This window comes from Phyllobates terribilis, unplaced genomic scaffold (genome assembly GCF_046119375.1).
Source record: "Phyllobates terribilis strain yellow unplaced genomic scaffold, ASM4611937v1 Scaffold_1__5_contigs__length_1240528914, whole genome shotgun sequence".
Classification (NCBI taxonomy): Eukaryota; Metazoa; Chordata; class Amphibia; order Anura; family Dendrobatidae; genus Phyllobates; species Phyllobates terribilis.
In genome coordinates, this window is record NW_027362761.1 from 217,928,650 (window position 1) to 217,951,844 (window position 23,195).

Below are 23,195 nucleotides of genomic sequence, written 5' to 3' on the forward strand. Positions count from 1 at the left end.
CACACCTACTTATTTTTCTGTTTCCAACAGATCAACTTCAAGAAGAGACTTGCTGCCCAGTATATCCCAAATCTTTACAGACAGCATTGTCACAAGAGAATCCATATTATTTACACCATCTGTCAATGGCTTTACTGTCTGTATATACATATATATATATATATATATATGTGTGGTTTTTTTTACACTTCCAGGATCTCCCCATTATGAGGTAGACGCTTCCTTAGTCAAGCCGCATACCTTTCAGTCGTGCTGATTTATAAGCTCCAGATATTTTATCATACACAAGGCCCTGGCACTTGGGCTTCCAGAGATCATGTTATCAGCTTACAAATATAGAATATTAGTACATCTAAAAGGCTAGTCACGCTGTGAGGTTTGACCTGGCTGACTGTGAGTTATGCTTCAGCTATTGCATCTGCTGCTGTAAACAAGAGCTGACTATCTGCAGTGTGCAGTGTATGGAGAAGGAGCCGTCCCCCCGACTTGTGGCCTCTATTGTGCACTGTAAGTCAGCAGTGTGTTGCGTGTGTTATTAAAGCCGGTTGTTTGGAAAGGTTAAATTCACTTAAAATTGTATGTCCATACTTTGCTTAAAGCAAATCTTATTCTGTCTGTCAGATGCGGGATCAGATTTTACTGTCCCGGCATGCAGTCATCTGATATCATTAGCTGTAGGCAGTGCATTTATACATTATACTGATGTAGCAGGGCTGAATTTGTCATTTACCTGTCATCTCTTGGCTAATTCTATCATTTTTGCATTATGACAGCTCTCAGATAAAGGAGCATCCTTTTTTTACAGTCAGATGTAAATGATTTGTGCTAATGGAAAGAATCTGATGTTTTGCACTTCACAAACCCAACCCTGTTATTTCTGCTTTGTGTTCAATCAACAGCAGATTAAATTGAGGGTTTAAAAAAAAATCTTTAATTATTCATGTTTCTGTTCCATCTCTCAAAACATCTGCTCTTGTAGTAAAAGTTAAATGTTACGCTAATACTGCTGTAGAACCCTATCCAAAAACCATCCCCTCTGTACAGCTGCTCTGTATAGCAGGTTCAGTCATGGCTAGAATGACAGCTGGATGGTCAGACCCCCATGTAAAGCTGCCTCATATACCATAGAAAATCATTTGGCTTTAGCCTTTTATGTATAATGTTTTCAATCTGCAAAACTTTACGTCAGTATAACAAAATAAGAATGATCTAATATGCTCATATTGTTTGTAGAATAGTATAAATAATAGGCACTATTTAGACAGTGGCGTAGCTAAAGTCCGATGGGCACTGGTGCAAAATTTGGACCGTGGCCCACACACGCATGTTGGTCAGATGTATTGGCCCTTGTAGCATTTTAGATCCTATGAAGATAAACAGGTGCATCTCACAAAATTAGAATATCATCAAAAAGTTAATTTATTTCAGTTCTTCAATATAAAAAGTGAAACTCATATATTATATAGAGTCATTACAAACAGAGTGATCTGTTTCAAGTGTTTATCTCTGTTAATGTTGATGATTATGGCTTACATCCAATGAAAACACAAAAGTCATTATCTCAGTAAATTAGAATACTTTATAATAACAGCTTGAAAAATGTTTTTACAATCCGAAATGCCGAAATGTTGGCCTACTGAAATGTATGTTCAGTAAATGCACTCAATACTTGGTCGGAGCTCCTTTTGCATCAATTACCGCATCAATGCTGTGTGGCATGGAGGCGATCAGCCTGTGGCACTGCTGAGGTGTTATGGAAGCCCAGGTTGCTTTGATAACAGGCTTCAGCTCGTCTGCATTGTTGGGTCTGGTGTTTCTCATCTTCCTCTTGACAATACCCCATAGATTCTCTATGGGATTAAGGTCAGGCGAGTTTGCTGGCCAATCAGGCACAGTGATACTGTTGTTTTTAAACCAGGTATTGGTACTTTTGGCAGTGTGGACAGGTGCCAAGTCCTGCTGGAGAATGAAATTTCCATCTCCAAAAAGCTTGTCAGCAGAGGGAAGCATAAAGTGCTCTAAAATTTCCTGGTAGACGGCTGCGCTGACTTTGGTCTTGATAAAACACAGTGGACCTACACCAGCAGATGACATGGCTCCCCAAACCACCACTGATTGTGGAAACCTCACACTAGACCTCAAGCAGCTTGGATTGTGTGCTTCTCCACTGTTCCTCCAGACTCTGGGACCTTGATTTCCAAATTAAATGCAAAATTTACTTTCATCTGGAAACAACACCTCGGACCACTGAGCAACAGTCCAGGTCTGTTTCTTCTTGGCCCAAGTAAGACGCTTCTGGTGATCACTATTGGTCATGAGTGGCTTGACACAAGGAATGCGACACTTGTAGCCAATGTCCTGGATACGTCTGTTTGTGGTGGCTCTTGAAGCAATGACTTCAGCAGCCGTCCACTCCTTGTGAATCTCCCCCAAATTTTTGAACTGCCTTTTCTTAACAATCCTTTCAAGGCTGCGGTTATCCCAGTTGCTTGGGCACCTTTTTCTACCACGCTTTTTCCTTCCACTCCACTTTTCATTAATATGCTTGGATACAGCACTCTGTGAACATCCAGCTTCTTTATCAATGATCTTTTGTGGCTTATCCTCCTTGTATAGTGTGTCAATGACTGCCTTCTGGACATCTGTCAAGTCAGCAGTCTTCCCTATGAGTGTGGAGCCTACTGAAACAGACTAAGGTACCTTTGGAAGCCTTTGCAGGTGTTTTTTTGTTACTTATTCTAATTTACTGAGAGAATGACTTTTGTGTTTTCATTGGCTGTAAGCCATAATCATCAACATTAAAAGAAATAAACACATGAAATAGATCACTCTGTTTGTAATGACTATTTAATATATGAGTTTCACTTTTTGAAGAACTGAAATAAATTAAATTTTTTGTTGATATTCTAATTTTGTGAGAAGCACCTGTACATGTTTCCCCCTTCCTGCTGTAATTTCCTCCATTCTGGCCCCTTCCTGTAATAATATCCCCCATCCTGGGCCCCTTCCTGTAGTAATGTTCCCCTTCCTGTAATAATGTTCTCAATAATTTGCCCCTTCCTTTAATAATGTCCCCCATCCTGGCCCCGTTCTGTATTAATTTTTCTCATCCTTGTCCCATCCTGCAATAAAGTCCCCCGTTATTGCCACTTTGTTTAAAAATGTCCCCCATCTCGAGCACCTTCCTGTAATAATGTCCCCCATCCTGAGCACCTTCCTATAATAATGTCCCCTATCCTGGCTCTTTATTTAATAATGTTCACACTCCTGAGTAGAGATGAGCGCTGTTCTACTCGAACTGTTCGCCAATCTCAAATTCGAGCTGTTTTGGGCGGTGTTCGAGCCGTTCGGCGAACACGAACAATTTGAGAAAAATTCGGCTGTTCGAGGTTATGTTCGATAACTGTTCGTGCACCAAAATCATAACTGGATTTTTTCTCAGTAATGATGAAAATTAATGTTAATACGCAGTTTGAGTGTACAGCGGGGTGGGGGGAGGGGCAGGGGATGGATCTCTGCAGGAACAATGAAGATCTCCATTTTTTTTTCTCTTTCCCGCATTTACAGTGGGGAGGTGCAATCTGTCAGCCTATCAGCAGCGCACACACGGAGCGAAGTGCTTTTTTTCACACAAGCAAGGGCATGTGTCATTGGCAGTGTATGTCACATGTCCTTGCCCTATAAGACCAAGCCATTTTCCCCGTCGCCACCATTTTCTCACTGCTGCAGCTGCGTGTTAGACGGCACCGCTGTTGCTGTGTGCGCTATACCTTGTTAATTTCAAGCCAATTTTCGCACAAATATACAGATAGCTTGGGAGTAGGGAATAGTTGTGATTGCAGTCCTTTTAAGGACTAGGTTACAGCATTTCCTACGACTTTTATCAGGGAGGTCTGTGCTCTTAAATAGATCGGTTGTGGGAGTAAAGACTAATTGTAATTGCAGTCCTTTTCAGGACTAGGTTACATGAGTTCCTATCAGTTTTTGCCAGGCAGGTCTGTGCCAGTGCTGTGCAAGTTTTTTTCACAGCATTTGGCTGAATCTAGCAAAGCTAATCCTTTTTGGCCTATTGCAGAGTGTGTTAGTCAGTGGAGTAGCCTATCTGTGTTGCAAGATATACCACCTGTGTATAGAATACCAATTTTTTTACTGCACCTAGTGAAGTAAAATCTTTTGGGCATAGCATCATTCTATTAGTCCATCTATACTGACCTCCATCAGGTTGCAAATTAAAACTAATTTTTATCTGCATCTACAGTACCTCTGAAAAAATATTTGGGCTTCTAGCAGTGTGTGGGACTTGTTCTATTAGTCCATCTATACTGACCTCCATCAGGTTGCAAACTGAATATATTTTTTTCTGCATCTACCTCTGAAAAAATATTTGGCCTTCTAGTAGTGTGTCGGACTTTCTCTATTAGTCCATCTATACTGACCTCCATCAGGTTGCAAATTAAAACTAATTTTTATCTGCATCTACAGTACCTCTGAAAAAATATTTGGGCTTCTAGCAGTGTGTGGGACTTGTTCTATTAGTCCATCTATACTGACCTCCATCAGGTTGCAAACTGAATATAGTTTTTTCTGCATCTACCTCTGAAAAAATATTGGGCTTCTAGCTGTGTGTGGGTCTTGTTCTATTAATCCATCTATACTGACCTCCATCAGGTTGCAAACTGAATATATTTTTTTCTGCATCTACCTCTGAAAAAATATTTGGCCTTCTAGTAGTGTGTCAGACTTTCTCTATTAGTCCATCTATACTGACCTCCATCAGGTTGCAAATTAAAACTAATTTTTATCTGCATCTACAGTACCTCTGAAAAAATATTTGGGCTTCTAGCAGTGTGTGGGACTTGTTCTATTAGTCCATCTATACTGACCTCCATCAGGTTGCAAACTGAATATAGTTTTTTCTGCATCTACCTCTGAAAAAATATTGGGCTTCTAGCTGTGTGTGGGTCTTGTTCTATTAATCCATCTATACTGACCTCCATCAGGTTGCAAACTGAATATATTTTTTTCTGCATCTACCTCTGAAAAAATATTTGGCCTTCTAGTAGTGTGTCGGACTTTCTCTATTAGTCCATCTATACTGACCTCCATCAGGTTGCAAACTGAATATAATTTTTTTCTGCATCTAGCTCTGAAAAAATATTTGGCCTTCTAGTAGTGTGTCGGACTTTCTCTATTAGTCCATCTATACTGACCTCCATCAGGTTGCAAATTAAAACTAATTTTTATCTGCATCTACAGTACCTCTGAAAAAATATTTGGGCTTCTAGCAGTGTGTGGGACTTGTTCTATTAGTCCATCTATACTGACCTCCATCAGGTTGCAAACTGAATATATTTTTTTCTGCATCTACCTCTGAAAAAATATTGGGCTTCTAGCTGTGTGTGGGTCTTGTTCTATTAATCCATCTAAACTGACCTCCATCAGGTTGCAAACTGAATATATTTTTTTCTGCATCTACCTCTGAAAAAATATTTGGCCTTCTAGTAGTGTGTCGGACTTTCTCTATTAGTCCATCTATACTGACCTCCATCAGGTTGCAAATTCAAAATAATTTTTTTCTGCATCTAACCCAGCCAATAGTTTTGGCCTAATACCACAGTTTGGCCACTCAGCTCTGCTCGGTTACCATCCATTGTTTTTTTGTGCAAACAACTCCAGAGTTGTGAATTAGTTAACCACCAAAATGAGTGGAAAAAGGCCTGCTGCTGGTGGAAAGGGGAATAGGCGTGTTGGGAAGGGGAAAAAAGGTTGTATCCGTGGGGTAGGTGTTAAAGCAACAGTAACATCTGCAGAAGAAAGACCATCTTCCAGCCAAACTAAAATGTCTACTTCTTTTAGCGGACAATGTGATAAGATCCCTTTCTTACGGCCACGCCAATCGCTACAAATTCCAGATGAGGCACAAAAACAGCAGGTGCTTCAACGGATATCAAGTGCTCCTTTAAGTGGGCTCTCCTCCACATCAACTTCAACATCACAAATACTCCAGTCCTCAAAGGTGTCACCCAAATCGCACTTGCTTCCTCACAGCTCCCAAATCTCCAGCTGCCCGTCTGAGTATGAGGTAGAACAGATGGTTGAGTTTGCAGAGCTGTTTACTCATACTATAGCCTGGGAATCAGAGGTCGACTCCAGCGCTTCTGTGAATCCAGACGAGGAAATGATCTGCACTGATGCCCAGAATCTTTATGAGTCGGATCCAGGACCAGACGCAGAAGGTTCTGACCATAATATAGACCCTCATTCCCAAACTGTAACTCCTGTTGGTGGAGACAATGAGGAAGACGATGATAAGACTCAAATACCTGATTGGAGCGACAACTTTAGTTTTTTGTCAGGGCAGGAACAGGTTGGCTCTGAGGACGACGGGTGTGATAACGCACAGGATGATGATGATGAGGTCGGAGATCCCACTTACTGTCAACCCACAGTCAGCCAAGAGATGAGGTCAGCAGAGGAGGTGGAGGAAGATGCTAGTGACGACGAGGTCAGGTTGCACCTTCCAGGACAGAGACGTAGTACTGGAAGCACGTCAACAACTGCATCCTCAAACACAACTCTGCCTCTCACCACAAGTCGTGGTGGCTCTTCAGGTCGATAGGGTGCTAAGCCTTGCATAGCCTGGGCATTTTTTCAGATCGATAAAGATGACCCAACTCGTGTTATCTGTAACATTTGTCAGCAAAAGCTAAGTAGAGGCCAAAAAATACATAGTTTGAGTACTTCATGCATGAACCGGCACATGGACATGAAGCATAAGTTGCAGTGGGAAGCTCAGTGTGCTACAATGCGGCCTAGCCGGCCGGGCCAACCACCGTCTGCCATATCTTGTGCATCCGCGGCCTCTTCATCTTCTGTGACTGGGGGGACAGCAGTCACACCTGTTTTGGGGCGCAGACCTGCCACCTCTTTACCCGCAACAGCCAGCGTGATTGGCAGGTCATCATTTTCTTTGGAGGTGGTAACACCAGCTGGTGTTGAGCGCTGTCCGACATCGATAGCACCACCTTTGGATGAAGGCAACCTAACATGTCCGCCTGCATCTTCCTCACAGACCGGCAGTTTGCCGGGGACACCCTTATCAACCCCGTCTAAGCACAATAGCCAGCCCTCGGTCCCTCAGATGTGGACAAGTAAAAGACCATTTCCTCCTAGCCATGAGAAAGCTAAGAGGTTGAATTTCACCATCTGCAAGCTCTTGGCTACAGAAATGCTGCCTTTCCGCCTGGTGGACACAGAGGATTTTCGAGACCTTATGTCCGTCGCAGTGCCCCAGTACCAGATGCCCTGTCGGCACTACTTCTCAAAGAAAGGTGTGCCTGCGCTCCACCAGCATGTCGCACACAACATCACCGCTTCTTTGAGAAACTCTGTGTGTGAAAGGGTGCATTTCACCACAGACACTTGGACGAGTAGGCATGGACAGGGGCGTTACATGTCGCTGACTGGGCACTGGGTAACTATGGTGACAGCAGGACAAGGGGCTGCTGTCCAAGTCTTGCCGTCCCCACGAGTTGTGCGTCAATCCTCTTTATGTCAAAGTTCCTCCACTGCTTCTGCCTCCTCAACCTCCTCTCGGTCTTCCACCTGCACCCAAAGCCTGTCTGGTCATGCCACAAGCTTTCTAACTGCGCAGAAGGGATCCTGCACACCTCCTTACTATGCTGGCAGTAGGGCTCAACGTCATCAGGCGGTTTTTACATTGAAATGTCTGGGAAATGTGAGTCACACAGCTGAGGAGTTGTGGTCAGCTCTGGAGAACCAATTTCATGAATGGTTGTCTCCACTGGACCTGAAACCAGGGAAGGCCGTGTGCGACAATGCTGCAAACCTGGGTGCGGCCCTTCGCCGGGGCAATGTCACACACGTGCCTTGTATGGCTCACGTGTTGAACCTGGTTGTCCAGCAATTTTTAGCCCACTATCCCAGACTAGATGGCCTTCTGCAGAGGGCACAGTCGCTGTGTGCTCACTTCCGCCGTTCGCATCCCGCAGCTCAGCGACTTACATCTCTACAGAAGTCATTGGGCCTGCCACTTCACCGGCTAAAATGCGATGTGCCTGCCCGGTGGAATTCAACTCTGCACATGTTGCAGCGACTGTGGCAGCACCGACAAGCCCTGGTGCAATACGTTCTGACGTATAGCCTGGGCCAACGAGATTCAGAGGTGGGGCAAATCACGCTGGAGGAGTGGTCTCAGATCAGGGACCTATGCACCCTTCTGCACAGTTTTGAAATGGCGACGAAGATGTTTAGTGCTGACGATGCCATTATCAGCATGACTATTCCGGTGATTTACATGCTGGAGCACATGTTAAACAGAATTCGGAGTCAGGTGGTGGCACAAGAGGAGGAAGTAGAGGAAGAGGAGTTGTATGCGGAAGGGCTAACATCTGCAAGGTCCAGAAGGTCGGCAGCACCAAGGCGGCAGGCATGTGAGGGTGGGGGAGATGGTTTTACCAGGGCGCATGGTAGCAGCCAAACTAGTGAGGAAGGTGCAGGAGCCCAGGAAGAAGTGGAGGACGAACTGATGGAAGACTCATCAGATGAGGGAGACCTTGATCACATTTCTGTTGTGCGAGGTTGGGGGGAGAGGACAGAGGAAGGAAGCATGATTGTTACCTCGCCACCAACACAACAGGGACTTGGTGCTCCTGGATGCGCAACACACATGAGTGCCTTCTTGCTGCACTACCTGCAACATGACCCTCGAATTGTGAGAATTAGAAATAATCCTGACTACTGGGTTGCCACACTGTTAGATCCCCGGTACAAAAGTAAATTTGCAGAAATTATTCCTGCCATAGAAAGGGATGCACGCATGCAGGAGTATCAGCAGAGACTGTTGCAGAATCTTACATGTGCTTTTCCACAAAATACCAGTGGTGCACGTAGTGAATCTCACAGTTCCAACTTGCCAACCGTGGGACCGTCAAGTGTTCAGCACTCAAACCGTAACAGAACCACAGTATCTGCTGGTAACATCAATTTTGCGGAATCATTTCACCACTTTTTTAGCCCATCCTTTGCAAGGCCACAGGAGACAAGAAGTCTGACACATAGTCAACGCCTAGAGACGATGGTACAGGAGTATCTCCAAGTAAACATTGAAGCCACGACTGTGTCACTGGACCCTTGCTCTTTTTGGGCTTCCAATCTGGATAAATGGCCGGAGCTAGCCACTTACGCTTTGGAGATCTTGTCATGCCCCGCAGCCAGCGTTCTGTCTGAACGTGTGTTCAGCACTGCTGGTGGTGTGCTGACAGATAAGCGCACGCGGCTCTCCACTGATAATGTAGACAGACTCACGTTCATAAAGATGAACAAATCATGGATCCGAAACGACTTTTCTACCCCTATGTCATCCTGGGGAGAGTAAAAGCTTGATGATTGGTTAAAATCACCCTACCAAACGTTTTAAGCTTTCAAATTACTAATCATGTTTATCTGTATCTTGACTGAAAAATAATTTGGGCTTTGTAGCAGTGTGCAGCACTGATCCTATTAGGCCATCTATAATAAGCTCCACCAGATTTAAAATTAAAAATAATTTTTAGCTGCATCTAGCCCGGAAAATAATTTTGGGGCTCCGAGATGCGCAAGACACATAAGTGCCTTCTTGCTGCACTACCTGCAGCATGACCCTCATATTGTCAGAATTCGAAGTAATCATGACTACTGGGTTGCCACACTCTTAGATCCCCCAAACTTTTCGATCAACCTTTTCATTTTAATAAAGACCAAAAAAATGGTCATTTTTGAAATTATAAGCATTAGCAGGTTGTTAGAAACTGAAATCAAACAGTTTTCAACTCAAAACTTTATTCTAGGTGATGTTACATTTTCACATAGGACCCCTTGTTCGAAAGGAGCTTCTGAACTCTCTCGTCCATTGAATTTGTCAGGTTTTGGATGGTTTCTGCTTCAATTGTTTTGCATGAGGACAGAATACCCTCCCAGAGCTGTTGCTTAGATGTGAACTGCCTCCCGCCATCATAGACACTCCTTTTAATGATGCTCCAAAGGTTCTGAATGGGGTAGAGGTCAGGGGAGCATGGGGGTCACACCATAAGTTTGTCCCCTTTTATGCCCATATCAGCCAGAGATGCAGATGTTTTATGTGCAGCATGAGATGGTGCATTATCATGCAGAAAAATGATCTTGCTGTGAAATACACGGTTCTTCTTCTTGAACCATGGCAGGAAGTGCTGTTTGAGAAAATCCACATACATTATGGAGTTCATCTTTAGCGCCTTCAGGGATCCTAAAGGGGCCGACAATCTCTCTCCCCATGATTCCAGCCCAAAACATTACTCCACCTCCTCCTTGTTGGCGCTGTAGCCTCAATTTGCCCTTATCAGCACGCACACGTGTGTACTGTGAATCAGCTACATACTTCTTGATTGCCAAGACACTTCATCCTGATCATCGCACAATGTTGATTGTAGTCATGCCTTGACCTAAACACTCCACAATTTGTTGCTTCTCAGCAGCCGACACATCCTTTTTCTTTCCCATTTTGGCAGAAAATGTAGGCTGCTTAATAATGTGAGAGAGCCTTCTTAAGTAGTCTTGCCTTTCATTGGACACACCTGCCAAACTAATTAGCACAGGTGTCTGCAATTGCTTACAGTGATATAAAGAGCCCTGACACACATCACCATCAATGAGTTTAACTGACAAACAAACAAATTCTTCCCTTATCACTCCTAAACACTTTTTGCATAATAATTTGGAACGCGGTGTACATGTGCTTTTCCACAAAACACCAGCGGTTCACGTAGTGAATCTTACAGTTCTAACTTGCCAACCGTGGTCTGTATGGAATTGTTCAATAAAGGGCCCAAAATTAAGATAACATAGATGGGAGAGGTCTCTATGAATAGGAATTCCTAAGTATTTGATACCCTGTGAGGGCCAGGCAAAGGGAAAGTTGGACTGGATGGAATCCTATATGGATTTGGGGAGGGAGACATCGAGGGCCTCAGACTTCGCTGCATTGATTTTAAAATTTTACCGTGTAACAAAGTGATCTATTTCAGCCATAACAGCATGGATGGATATATGTGATTGAGTGATATATACTAGGACATCATCAGCAAATAGAGAGCACTTGTACTCGGTGCCTCCCACCTCAATCCACCTAATATTGGGGTTATGGCGAATTGATGAGAGCAGGTGCTCCGTCACTAGGATGTATAAGAGAGGGGACAGAGGACATCCCTGCCTTGTCCCATTGGTGATTGTGAAAGGTGATGAAAATGTTCTGACGCACCCCCTGGGCCTTGGGACACCCGGAGCCGGACCCTTTTTGGTGGATGCTGGTGGTTGTAGTCTTCGTGGCGGCGACCCGGTTCCGTGGCTCAGGGCGGTCAAACCAGTGGCGGAACTATTTATGTGGTTTTGATGTTTAAATGTCCGACTACGCCACCCGTGGATTGCGGTCAGAGTGAACCGCCGCTACAGGGCAGACCACTGAGGCTGGTGTTGTGGGTGCAGCAGAGCGTAGCATAACTCCCCACGGGAGGAGTATAGCCTCAGGGCAGTGTATGCGGAGGATGGGGGTGATGGTGCAGGGCAGCAGCAGTAACGACACGGAGTCAGTGATGCAGTCCAGGGCCTTTACTCACAGTTCTTATTATCCAGACCACGTCTGCAGGTAACGGCTGCCCACGTCGTACTGTGCTCACCAGGTGAGGGGCTCAGACAACTCCCAGATAACTTTGGAGCACTTCACAGGACCCCCTTTGTGTGTCCTTTGTCTGGCCTTTCTTACCAACACTTCTGTCCGGCTGCCTCGGGCCTCCTCTTGGTAAACTTGGCGCCAGTTTCCCTGACCCTATGTGGTGCCTTCCTAGCGGGTGTAGCGAGGGGCTGCGCCACATAAAATGTCAGAGCCTCCGGTTTCTAGCTGAGGGTCGTTTCCTGCCTCCACTAGTTCGGGGACCGGTCTCCCCCTTTGGCCTGACCCCTCCACGCAGGTGGATTCGGGCGTGCGGTGGCGACTCGCCCGTCCGCACCCCTGGGATCCCTTCATTCCTCGTTCCTGGAGCCTTCTCCGCTCCTCTTCCTTCCTTCTCCCTCTTCCAGGCCTGGGCCTCTGTTACTAGGCCCGCCTCCGGAGCAGAGCTCATGCAGAGCCCCTGCTCCCTGCCACTTCTGCTCAGACTTCTCTGCACTGAACTAAGATGGTGCCCACCTTTTATACTCCATTCTCAATGCACCCAGGAACTGCTTCCTCCCTGCTCCTGCACTACAGGGTTCCCCTTCCTCAGTGTTCCCTCCCCCCACTCCAGCCAGGGACAGGGACTGTCGTGCCCATCTCAGGGGCATATTGGTCGCCCTGCCCCACGGCAATGTGGTGTAATGCATGCAGGTGTCGGGTCCTGATCCACACTCCATCCTTACCTGAGAGTGAGATATCACACCTCTGGGTGAGGTGCAATACGTCTGTAGCAACCGAGCCCTCAGGGTGCTACAGTTCCATTTATCTTCAGCCTAGGTGACGTATTGCGATACAGGGCCATGATTTTGGCTATAAAAGGGTCCCCTAGACCCCTACCCCAAGCTTTTTAAGAGAATCATATATGGCGTGCCAGGAGACTCTATGGAATGCTTTCTCAGCATCCAACGAGAGTATCTAATTACAAATTTTTAACTGCATCTAGCCCAGGAAATACTTTGTGCCTAGTAGCAGTGTCTGCTAGTCAGCGGATTATCCCGGCTGTTAAGCAAGCTACACCACCTGTAGTTTAGACACTTAATTTTTTCAAAGGAAATGCTTCGGGACCATGGGATACTCAGTGAAGAGCATCAGGAGGCACCCCAAGGCATAGGGGCTGGGACTGGCAGTAGGATGCCTTGCGGTGGACAGCCGAGCTCGATCCTTATAAAAGCTTTTTAACTGCAGCAGCTTTAGTGGACGCTACTGGAGCTGGAATTACGCGGCTGCTGGCATGAGACTTGCCCTCCAATAGATCCTTGCAAATGGATTTAAAGTGTATTCATTCAAATTAGAGAGACAATTTAAATTAAAAAGCTTAGAGCTGCCTCCACCACAGGGGGGCTCGCTCGACCCACCAGCGGACAGGCACCAGTATTGGGAGAGGGGGGCTGGCCATCAGGGTTCACCGCGGCTCTGGCACAAACCCGGCGACACGGAGGTGGCACGGGCAGGAGCGGACTGGCCGTGTCGGCTTCTCACTTTTTGGATTTTAGAAGGGCATGACATGCCTATATCTGTGTCTCCCCCTCCTTTTACTCCTCCACCTCTTTTATTTTCGCATGACTATATGTACTTGTCACTTTTCCATGTGTTAGTTGTGTCTTCTGAGCAGTTTGTCAGCTTTTGGACACCTTTGAAGGTGTTTTCTATGTGTTTCTATGTGTTTTTGTTTGCCTGCCATTGGTTTTAATGGTGTTCGAAGGTGTTCGACGAACAGTTCGACGAACAGTTCGGCGAACACACGGGTGTTCGACGAACCGAACCGAACTCGAACACTACGGGGGTGGCTCAACACTACTCCTGAGCCCCATCCTATAATAATATCCTCCATCCTAGCCCTTTATTTAATAGTGTCCCACATCCTGGGCCCCATCATATAATAATGTCCTCCATCTTGGGCTCCATCCTCTAATAATGTCCCCTGCTCTGTTGCTCTTCTCCGACACATTTTAAAAAGAAAAAAACTAATTTTACTATCTTCTCCTGCTACCATGACATGCACCATCCTCTTCCAAAGTCAGCGCACAGGCCAGCAGCTGACGTCAGAGTGTTTGCCATAGTTGGCACATGACGTCACTGCCATGACCACGCATGAAGAGCTGCACACTGACATCTGCTGTGGACTGTGATTGGCCGGTGGTGTGTATTGCAGTCCAGGGAGATGGTGGGTCTCTGTGCCTTAATACATTTAGCTGAATATGCATCCTCGGACGGACATCCAGCTTAAATAGGAGCTGGCTTCGGTGAGCCCTTCTCCTGTACAGGCCAGGACGTGGTCACAGTCTCTATGACTGCGATCATTACGCCCCCGTATATGAATACAGCCTTTTGCTAGAGTGACATCTGTTCTGTAGGGTGGATTATCTAAGATAAATTCTTTAAATAATGGCATCTTTCGATCAACTAGTGGGTGAACTAACAAAACACCCTTCAAAAAGAGAGATGTTTTGTGTTGTAGAAAAAACATACTTTAAATCCATCACACCTTTACTGCCATATACACACGTGAACATTTGGAGTTGTCATGTGATCCAGCTCTGTTCTCGTGATTGGCTAAGGAGTTCAATAGAGGATGACAACTTGTGAGGTATATAATTTCCAGCTCGTGTTTTGCTGGAGTCCATTTAATGACTCCTGACATATCTGCTTTGGAAATTCCTCATACAATGGCAATGATGTAGATCCTTGCATTGCTCTGTTATTACTTTTGAAAATTAAATCAAAAACTGACATTGCTTAAAATTACAAACATTGATTGAGCGATGCCAGACTATATAGGGACATACCCCATTAATCAGAGGTTTTGGGTTCACAATGTCATCGATTTATTCATGCCTTCCTAGTAGTAAAATCAAAATCATAAAGGAGGTCCTGGAGGCTTGCTCAGCCATTTGTGCTCCAGTTCTGATGTTCCTAAAATATATTGCAGCAGTTGCCAGACATACTACTACAGAAGCATTGCAGCAATGTATTAAAGGAGTTGTACACTACTGGTCAACCCCAGTTTAATCAATTCAAGACATCATATAAGATAAAAATAGTGAATATTCAACTCTGGCAGCAGTGACTCTTCAGTAATGTCATCGCCACTGATTTTAGAAAGTAATGGGACTTGAGCTGGCTGTAGCCAATGAGCGGCCGCTCATTATCTGCAAAACTTTACTATTCCATCAGAGGAGACATCCATTATGACAGAATATTGATGATCTATAGCTAAATAATGGCCCTATGTGACACAAGCGGCATGTGACACGAGTTTCGTTACTTTGCGAGAACAGCGGTACCGATATAGCTGGCGGGGACTGCTGCCACAGGTGAAAATAATTTTTTTTATTTTATAAGGGGTTCCAAATTGAAATTGTACAGTAATGGACAACTCTTTTTAAGCCTACGTGCAAATGAGTATATGGTTACTCCGCGGTGTGTTCTGTCTTCTTTAATTGCCTGTCAATCTTGTGTATGCATGTTAAGTACACATACTATTATACTTCACATAATTATTTTATAATACTTGTCAATGAAAATTTACTATTGACATACCTGAAAATAATAATTGTATATTCAAGTGAATTGAATTTGTTTTGAAGTTTTAGAAATTCTCTGTAAAATGGCCAACCCCACTTTACTTATTGCAGAGGATTACATCAGCTAGAGAAGAATCACATGACCTTGGGCATGATCAGGCGGGCGTTATCATAATGATCTGAAGCTATCATAGTCTGTATAAGAGCTAAAGCAGGAAATGCAGCCGCCATTTTATGGTGAATCTGGATAGTGAGAGGAAATCACAGCTTAACTATAAAGATAGGGAGAAGAAGCCATAAAATAGTTAACATATTGTACAAATAGCATGTTGTACAACAGCAGTAGTGAAGAAGATTAGTGTCTGAAGAACAGGCTGTTGGTTGTCACTGGTTACCATTCGCTTACTCATAGATAAATATATTAAGGTCACTTAAACATTGCTAATTTGTATTAAAGAGCATAAAATGGGTTGGAGACTTTAGAGTGTTCTACACATATTTTTCAAGTTAATTTAAGGCTTTGCAGTTCTTTCACTTTGCCGAAAATCAGTCTGCTACAATCTAATTTGTTAGAAAAAGTTGGAGAATTCGAATTTCAAAAGATTGTCTCATCTCTAATCATTACTATTTTATTTACCATCATCCTCAATTTTTTGTGAAAATGAGTATTCTATGGGCATTGACTGGTGTAAATTCCATCAGTAAGCCCCTGCACAGAATTGGACCCCTGCACAGAACTGAGCTCAAAAGGCTGGTGCATAGCATTTCATAGTTGATCTACATAATCTACATCAAATCTTTGGAATTGTGATGATGCACCACCACAACAAGGCAAGGTGTTCCTGACACCTCTAAATTCAGGCAGGTCTGATTTTAACACCATGATGTACAACAGTGCAGGACTGGGCCCCAAGTGAAGACTTGTTGAAAAAATGCTGTTGTAATATTATTTTTCGTCATTGCCTCACCAGGTCAGAGAGGGTAATCAGTTCAGGACTTGAACCATAATTCTACATTAGCCGTGGTCTGCTCACCATTGTCACTACAGAAAGGAACACAGCAAGTGTGTAAGGCTAAGGCTGTGTTTCCACATGTTGTGTTTTTTACGTCAGAAATCTGCAGCAAAGCTGATCTCTGGCAGGAAATCAGCTGCGTCACAAACACAGGATGCGTTTTTTCAGTGTTTTTTTTCACTGTACTTCTGTCTCTATTTAAGCACTTACATAAAGTTCTGTGAAAAAAAAGAACCCCATTCTATTTTGCCATCAAAACGCTGAAAACTCTGAAAAAAGTGTGTTTTTTCAGCGTTTTTTTCACCACCCATTACTTCCTATGAGTGAAAAAACACTGAAAAGACTCTGAAAAAACACTGAAACAAGTGACATGCTCAATTTTCCAAAAACCCAATCAAGGCACAAAACACGCGGCAAAAAAAAAAACAAGATGTGTGAACAGAGAATTCTGGTTTCCCATAGACTTTGCTCGTACTGCAAAACGCAGCTGAAAATTTGCATAAATTGGAACGTATTTTAATGTAAACAATTTTTAAATGTTTGTCTGTGCAATATGTTATTAAATAGGCTGCATAAACATGGGTAACCTGGCCACTAATGTAAACCAACTACTCCTGTGAAACTAATTTCCTTGCTATTATACAAAGATAAGGGGTGCTGCAGAATGCTACTTTCTTCCTGCACAAGCACTTAGGCATAGGTTACAAGTTCTTTTTCTGGTGACCATTGATGGACTGGAATGTAATACTTCCTCTCTATAAGAAAAAGTACCATGAAAGGTTTCTACATATGTGTTGTGGTAAGCAGTGCACTTTTTATAGCTTACTATGCCATTACATGTAAGTGTATGGCATTTCAGAAATGTCAATAGAAAGCAGACAACCCATTTGTTGTTGGACAGGAAGTGCCCTTTATTCTAAAAAAAAAGATATTTTGGAGCAGTTGAAGTACACAGTGGGTACGGAAAGTATTTGCAAAAATTTCTACATTTCTGTTTTTTTCAGTCAAGATGGGGTGCAGAGTGTACTTTAATGAGAAAAAAATGAACTTTTTAGAATTTACCAAATGGCTGCAATGAAACAAAGAGTGAAAAATTTAAAGGGGTCTGAATACTTTCCGTACCCACTGTATGTTATAAAGAATAATGGATTTTACCTCCCATCATCTGCAATATCAACATATTTATTATATATTAGTTATATAGGTAATTATGGGCAGCTGTGTTTTGTTTTTTAACAAAAAAAAAACCACACACATAACAGAAACAAAACAAACTCCACTTTAGTCAATGCCTTCTGCTTTCGATTTCATCCGCTATATATCACAGATCAATGCTCCCAAGCTACTGCACTCCCATTGAGACTCCCAGATGTCAGGATTAGTGGAGAGTTCAGCGGTCAGACCCGCAGTGATCAAGAAATGATCAAGTATCCAATCTTGGTACAAACTCGCAACATAGAAACATTTTGTGGTTATTATAACAAATGCTATCAACAATGTACCACTATCCACCATCCACGTACACTGGTCTTAGGAAAGTAATTCCTGTCTACTACTACTGGACAGCTCGTCTCTAAACTGTATATAGCTAAAAGGGCATTAGGTTATGGCATTCACGAGGACTCACTGCTCATTTGACATTTTTCATGCACTTATGTAAAGTCAGAATAATTACTGTACACTTTTGTATAATACTTTGTAGTATTAATTGTATTGAAAATGTACCAGAAACGAAGATGTCTTTGATTGTCAAGAGCATGCAATAGTTCAGGGCAGTGTGACTGACATTTTACATTTTAACAGTGAATGTTATTTTATTAAAATGAAAATGGACTTTTTCATTGTGCTAAATTTTTCTTCTTTTATAGTTTTACAAAATTTACAAGTTCAAGGTAAAAATGAAATAATGTCTATTTTGCACTAGGAAACATGATTTTTTTTATGTTATTGCTAGTGTTGAGCATTCCGATACTGAAATATCGGGTATCGGCCGATATTCGCGGTATCGGAATTCCGATACTTAATTCCGATACTATTGCAATATCGTATACCGGAATCGGAAGTTCCCATAATGCAATGAGACATTTTCATTTTATTCAGCCAATGAGGATCCTAAGAAGTGTGGGCACATCCTGTTAGGCATGTAGGCATCTTAACTAATGGCATGGCTGTGATTGGCTGCTGAAATGATGTCATGATGCACTATAAAAGCCACCGCCGCCATTTTGAGCTCACTCTGCTGTGAATTCAGTTAGGGATAGGACGCTGTTGTTCTGAGGGACAGTTTTAGCTACCTATTTGCTCTATACTGCTTTACCCAAGCTACTTTCTAAATCACTGTGCCTTGCAGTGCTAGTGCACAGTTCCCTGTGCTGTTCACCGCTATCTGCAAGGTCTGTGTGTGTGAGTGCAGCTCACCCTGTAGTGTGTGCTTCAGCCAAGTCTGGTTGTAGTGCACTCAGTGTGTGTCACTGCCTCATACATTGTCCTTTTTTGCCAATTCATAATTTTTCCTGATATCTCCTATTAGTGTGGTGGTTCCATCTGTATTCAGCTAAATTGGTTCCAAACACACTATATAGGAGTAGATAGAGAAATTTTTTTCCGTCTTGCAGCACTAGTGCACAGTGCTCTGCATCTGTACTGTTCACCGCTGTCTGCAAGGTCTGGTGTGTGAGTGCAGCTCACCCTGTAGTGTGTGCTTCAACCCCGTCTGGTTGTAGTGCACTCAGTGTGTGTCACTGCCTCATACATTGTCCTTTATTGCCAATTCATAATTTTTCCTGATATCTCCTATTAGTGTGGTGGTTCCATCTGTATTCAGCTAAATTGGTTCCAAACACACTATATAGGAGTAGATAGAGAAATTTTTTTCCGTCTTGCAGCACTAGTGCACAGTGCTCTGCATCTGTACTGTTCACCGCTGTCTGCAAGGTCTGGTGTGTGAGTGCAGCTCACCCTGTAGTGTGTGCTTCAACCCCGTCTGGTTGTAGTGCACTCAGTGTGTGTCACTGCCTCATACATTGTCCTTTATTGCCAATTCATAATTTTTCCTGATATCTCCTATTAGTGTGGTGGTTCCATCTGTATTCAGCTAAATTGGTTCCAAACACACTATATAGGAGTAGATAGAGAATTTTTTTTCCGTCTTGCAGCACTAGTGCACAGTGCTCTGCATCTGTACTGTTCACCGCTGTCTGCAAGGTCTGGTGTGTGAGTGCAGCTCACCCTGTAGTGTGTGCTTCAACCCCGTCTGGTTGTAGTGCACTCAGTGTGTGTCACTGCCTCATACATTGTCCTTTATTGCCAATTCATAATTTTTCCTGATATCTCCTATTAGTGTGGTGGTTCCATCCATATTCAGCTAAATTGATTCCAAACACACTATATAGGAGTAGATAGAGGAGCCTTTCTGCAGCATTGGGCCCTGCAGCCCCAGCCAGATTAGTATTAGCCTATTTTTTGCAGCCTCATCTATTGCATTGTAGGTTACCTTCCTACATTGTAATAGCTACAAAAAGTTTGTGATACTATCGTTATTACATCTTTAGGCACATCCAGTGTCTTTTTGTGACAAAAAAAACCTAAATAAAGTTCACCAAACACTCCACTTTACAGTTGTGTAGGCCACATTAGCTCATATTAAAGTCTAGTCCACACTTTATAAAATTAGTGTTTCTTATACCTGTTAGCAGCTGTTCAGGAATAAGCACACTAAGCCCTTAGTACTTTTCTGCCTATCTTTATCAGTCTACCAAGATGAAGAAGGCAGGGAGTAAGGCATGTGGTCGTGGTCGTGGGCGTGGGCGTGGAGTTTCTGCAGGGAGAGGACGTGAGGATTCTGTGCCTGCAGGGAGAGGACGTGGGGATTCTGTGCCTGCTGCGGGCACCAGTGACTCAGCATCCCCCAGTTTTACCAGGGAACAGTCCTTTATGCGCAGCTTTGTAGGAGCTAGCCGTACCCCACTGCTGCGCGAGGACCAAATTGAAGCCGTTGTCGGATGGATGGCAGCTAACGCATCGACTTCAATTAGTTCCAGATCCTCTCAGGTCCTGAGCACTGAAGAGCACCCATCTGTCTCTTCACCACCTGCCAAATTGCCCAGGCAGTCAGAGAGCCCTGGACAGGAGCCATCTCTACTTCTGTTCTCTGAATCTCTTGGCTTGGAAAGAGGGGGCCAGCCAAGCAGAATTCGAGAATTTGAAGAAGAGGTAGTATGCAGTGATGCGCAACCGTTTTGTCTCTCTGAATCTGAAGAGGCGGGTGGGCCAGTGCCTATGGTCAGCAGCACACCTCAGTACGCATCTGATGATGAGACTCAGGTGCCACTTTCTGGTGCGTACTGTGCTGTCGAGACTACCCAGGAGAAGCAGTTGTTTGAAGAGGGTGGTGTAGATGATGAGGTCCTTGACCCATCATGGCGTGAGGGACAGGAAGGTGGTGGGAGCAGCTCTGAGGAAGAGATTCCCCGAACGGCCCAAAAAGGAGGGAGAGGGAGGGGGCAGACTTGGTTGCCTGTAGCCTCCACTTCGGCACCCATTAGGAGCATGGCTCTTCCAAAATCCAAAGCGGGCGCTCCCAAGACTTGCAGTGCCTGGTCCTTTTTTGACACAGTTGCAGATGACATTTGCTTTGTCAAATGCAAGCTGTGTAATCAGAAGGTGAAAAGAGGGAAAAGTGTCAGCAACCTCAATACCACAAATATGTGGAAACATGTGCGGACCAAGCACGTGGTGGAGTTACACAAACACACTGAAGACCTAGGCCAACCTACAGCGCCACCTACCACCTCTTCAGCTCGTGTTGTAGCCTCTTCCTCCAGCTCACACACAGCTGGTTCGGCTTCCTCACAGGATCGCCATGGAAGAATCTCTGGCACTGTTGTACAGAGACACAGTGTAATTCCACCCACAGCACCACTTTCCCAGTCATCCTCACACTCCCAGGCCAGTCTACAGCCATCGTTAGCACAGGCATGGGAGAAAAGGCGCCCATACTCGGCAAACCACCCCCGAGCACAGGCTCTGAATGCTGGCATTGCTAAACTACTGGCCCTTGAAATGCTATCATTCAGGCTGGTGGAGACTGACACATTCCGTAACTTTATGGCATTGGCAGTCCCACAATACAACGTGCCCAGCCGCTTTTATTTCAGCAGGCAAGCCGTCCCTGCCCTGCAACATCATGTGGAGGGAAAAATTAAACATGCGCTACAAAACGCCGTCAGTAGCAAGGTCCACCTGACCACTGATGCGTGGACCAGTAAGCATGGACAGGGACGATACCTTTCCCTCACTGCCCATTGGGTAAATGTTGTGGAGCCGGGTACAGATCTTGAGTGGCGCTGTACGTGTTCTGCCAACTCCAAGGATTGCAGGAATCCAGTCTGTACACATTGACTCCTCCTCATACTCCAGTTCCTCTGAATCAGCGCTGCAGGAGCCGTCACGGTCTACCTCCACATCGACCCGTGAACGGTTACCTGTTATGATGACCGATATGAGCACAGCCGTGGCCAAACGTCAACAGGCCGTATTAAAATTAATTTCTTTGGGGAATCGAAGCCACACAGCGCAGGAGCTCTGGAATGCCATCAAGCAGCAGAGTGACGTGTGGTTTGTGCCAGCGAATCTCCAGCCAGGCATGGTAGTGTGTGACAATGGCCGAAATCTGGTGGCAGCTCTGGGCCTAGGCAACCTCACTCACATCCCATGTCTGGCACATGTGCTCAACTTGGTCGTGCAGAGTTTTTTGAGGGACTATCCGGATCTTGATGCACTGCTTCACAAGGTCCGCATAGAGTGCGCTCACTTGCGGCGTTCCAGCAATGCAAGATCACGCATTGCAGCTCTGCAGCGCCGATTATGTCTTCCGGAACATCGCATCATATGTGACCTACCCACCAGGTGGAATTCAACGTTACATATGTTGGAGAGGTTGTGTGAGCAGCAGGCAGCAGTAATGGAGTACCAGCTGCAGCAGGCGCAAACAAGTCGCAGTGCGCGCCGTTCACACTTCACCACCACTGAGTGGGCCTCTATGAAGGACATTTGCCACGTTTTGCGTGCCTTCGATTATTCCACGCGGATGGCGAGTGCAGATGATGCACTAGTCAGCATGACTATCCCCCTTATCTGCCTGCTTGAAAAAACACTGCAAGCACTAAGGGACGAGGTTTTGGAAGAGGTGGAGGATGAGGAGTCACAAATGCCATCTGCTTCTCTACAGTCTGCGCAACGTGGTTCCTCACAAAGGCCTAGGCAGGGGACACTTTGTGAGGAGGATGAGGAGGAGTCAATGGATGAGGAAGACATCTGTCCAGAGGAGGGAGGTACACAATGCTCTAGTAGTCAGTATCTAGAGCGAGGGTGGGGTGATGCAGAGCAGGCAGAGATCACGCCTCAAGCAGGGGACAGCGTTTCTTGGCCAGTTGGCAGTCTGCAGCACATGGTTGATTTCATGCTGCAGTGCCTCAGAAACGACCGCCGCATCGCCCACATTCTCAACACGGCTGATTATTGGGTGTCCACCCTCCTAGATCCTCGCTACCGGGACAACTTACAAAGCCTCATAACACCATTGAACCGGGAGCGTAAAATGCGGGAGTACCAAGACGCACTGGTGCATTCCATCATGTTCTCCATTCCAACCGAGAGCAGTGCTGCTAGTGCTTTACAAAGCAGCTCAGTGCGTCGAGGCAGTGGAGGAAGCTCTGCACAAAGAGGGAGCAGAAGCAGCGCCTCAGCACAAGGCAAGACCAGTATGGCCGAAATGTGGCAAAGTTTTGTGTCCCCGCTGCCACAAATGTCTACACCATCACAGACAGCTCCAGTCAGCAGGAGGCAACGTTTCCGTCAGATGGTGACAGACTACATGTCTTGCCCTCTTAGTGTACTCCCAGACGGCTCTTCTCC

The 23,195-nt window shown here is 44.8% G+C and overlaps 1 protein-coding gene across 2 annotated transcripts in view; it reads left to right on the forward strand.

Annotated features, from left to right (window-relative positions):
• Window positions 1-358: 358 nt before the first annotated feature.
• The window catches only part of LRRC2 (leucine rich repeat containing 2), a 637,261-nt gene continuing 614,424 nt past the window's right edge, over window positions 359-23,195 (forward strand). For both annotated transcript variants that reach the window (XM_073653022.1, XM_073653032.1), the window contains exon 1: window positions 359-507. The gene's annotated coding sequence lies outside the window, so the exon portion shown is untranslated. The remainder of the gene's footprint in view (window positions 508-23,195) is intronic.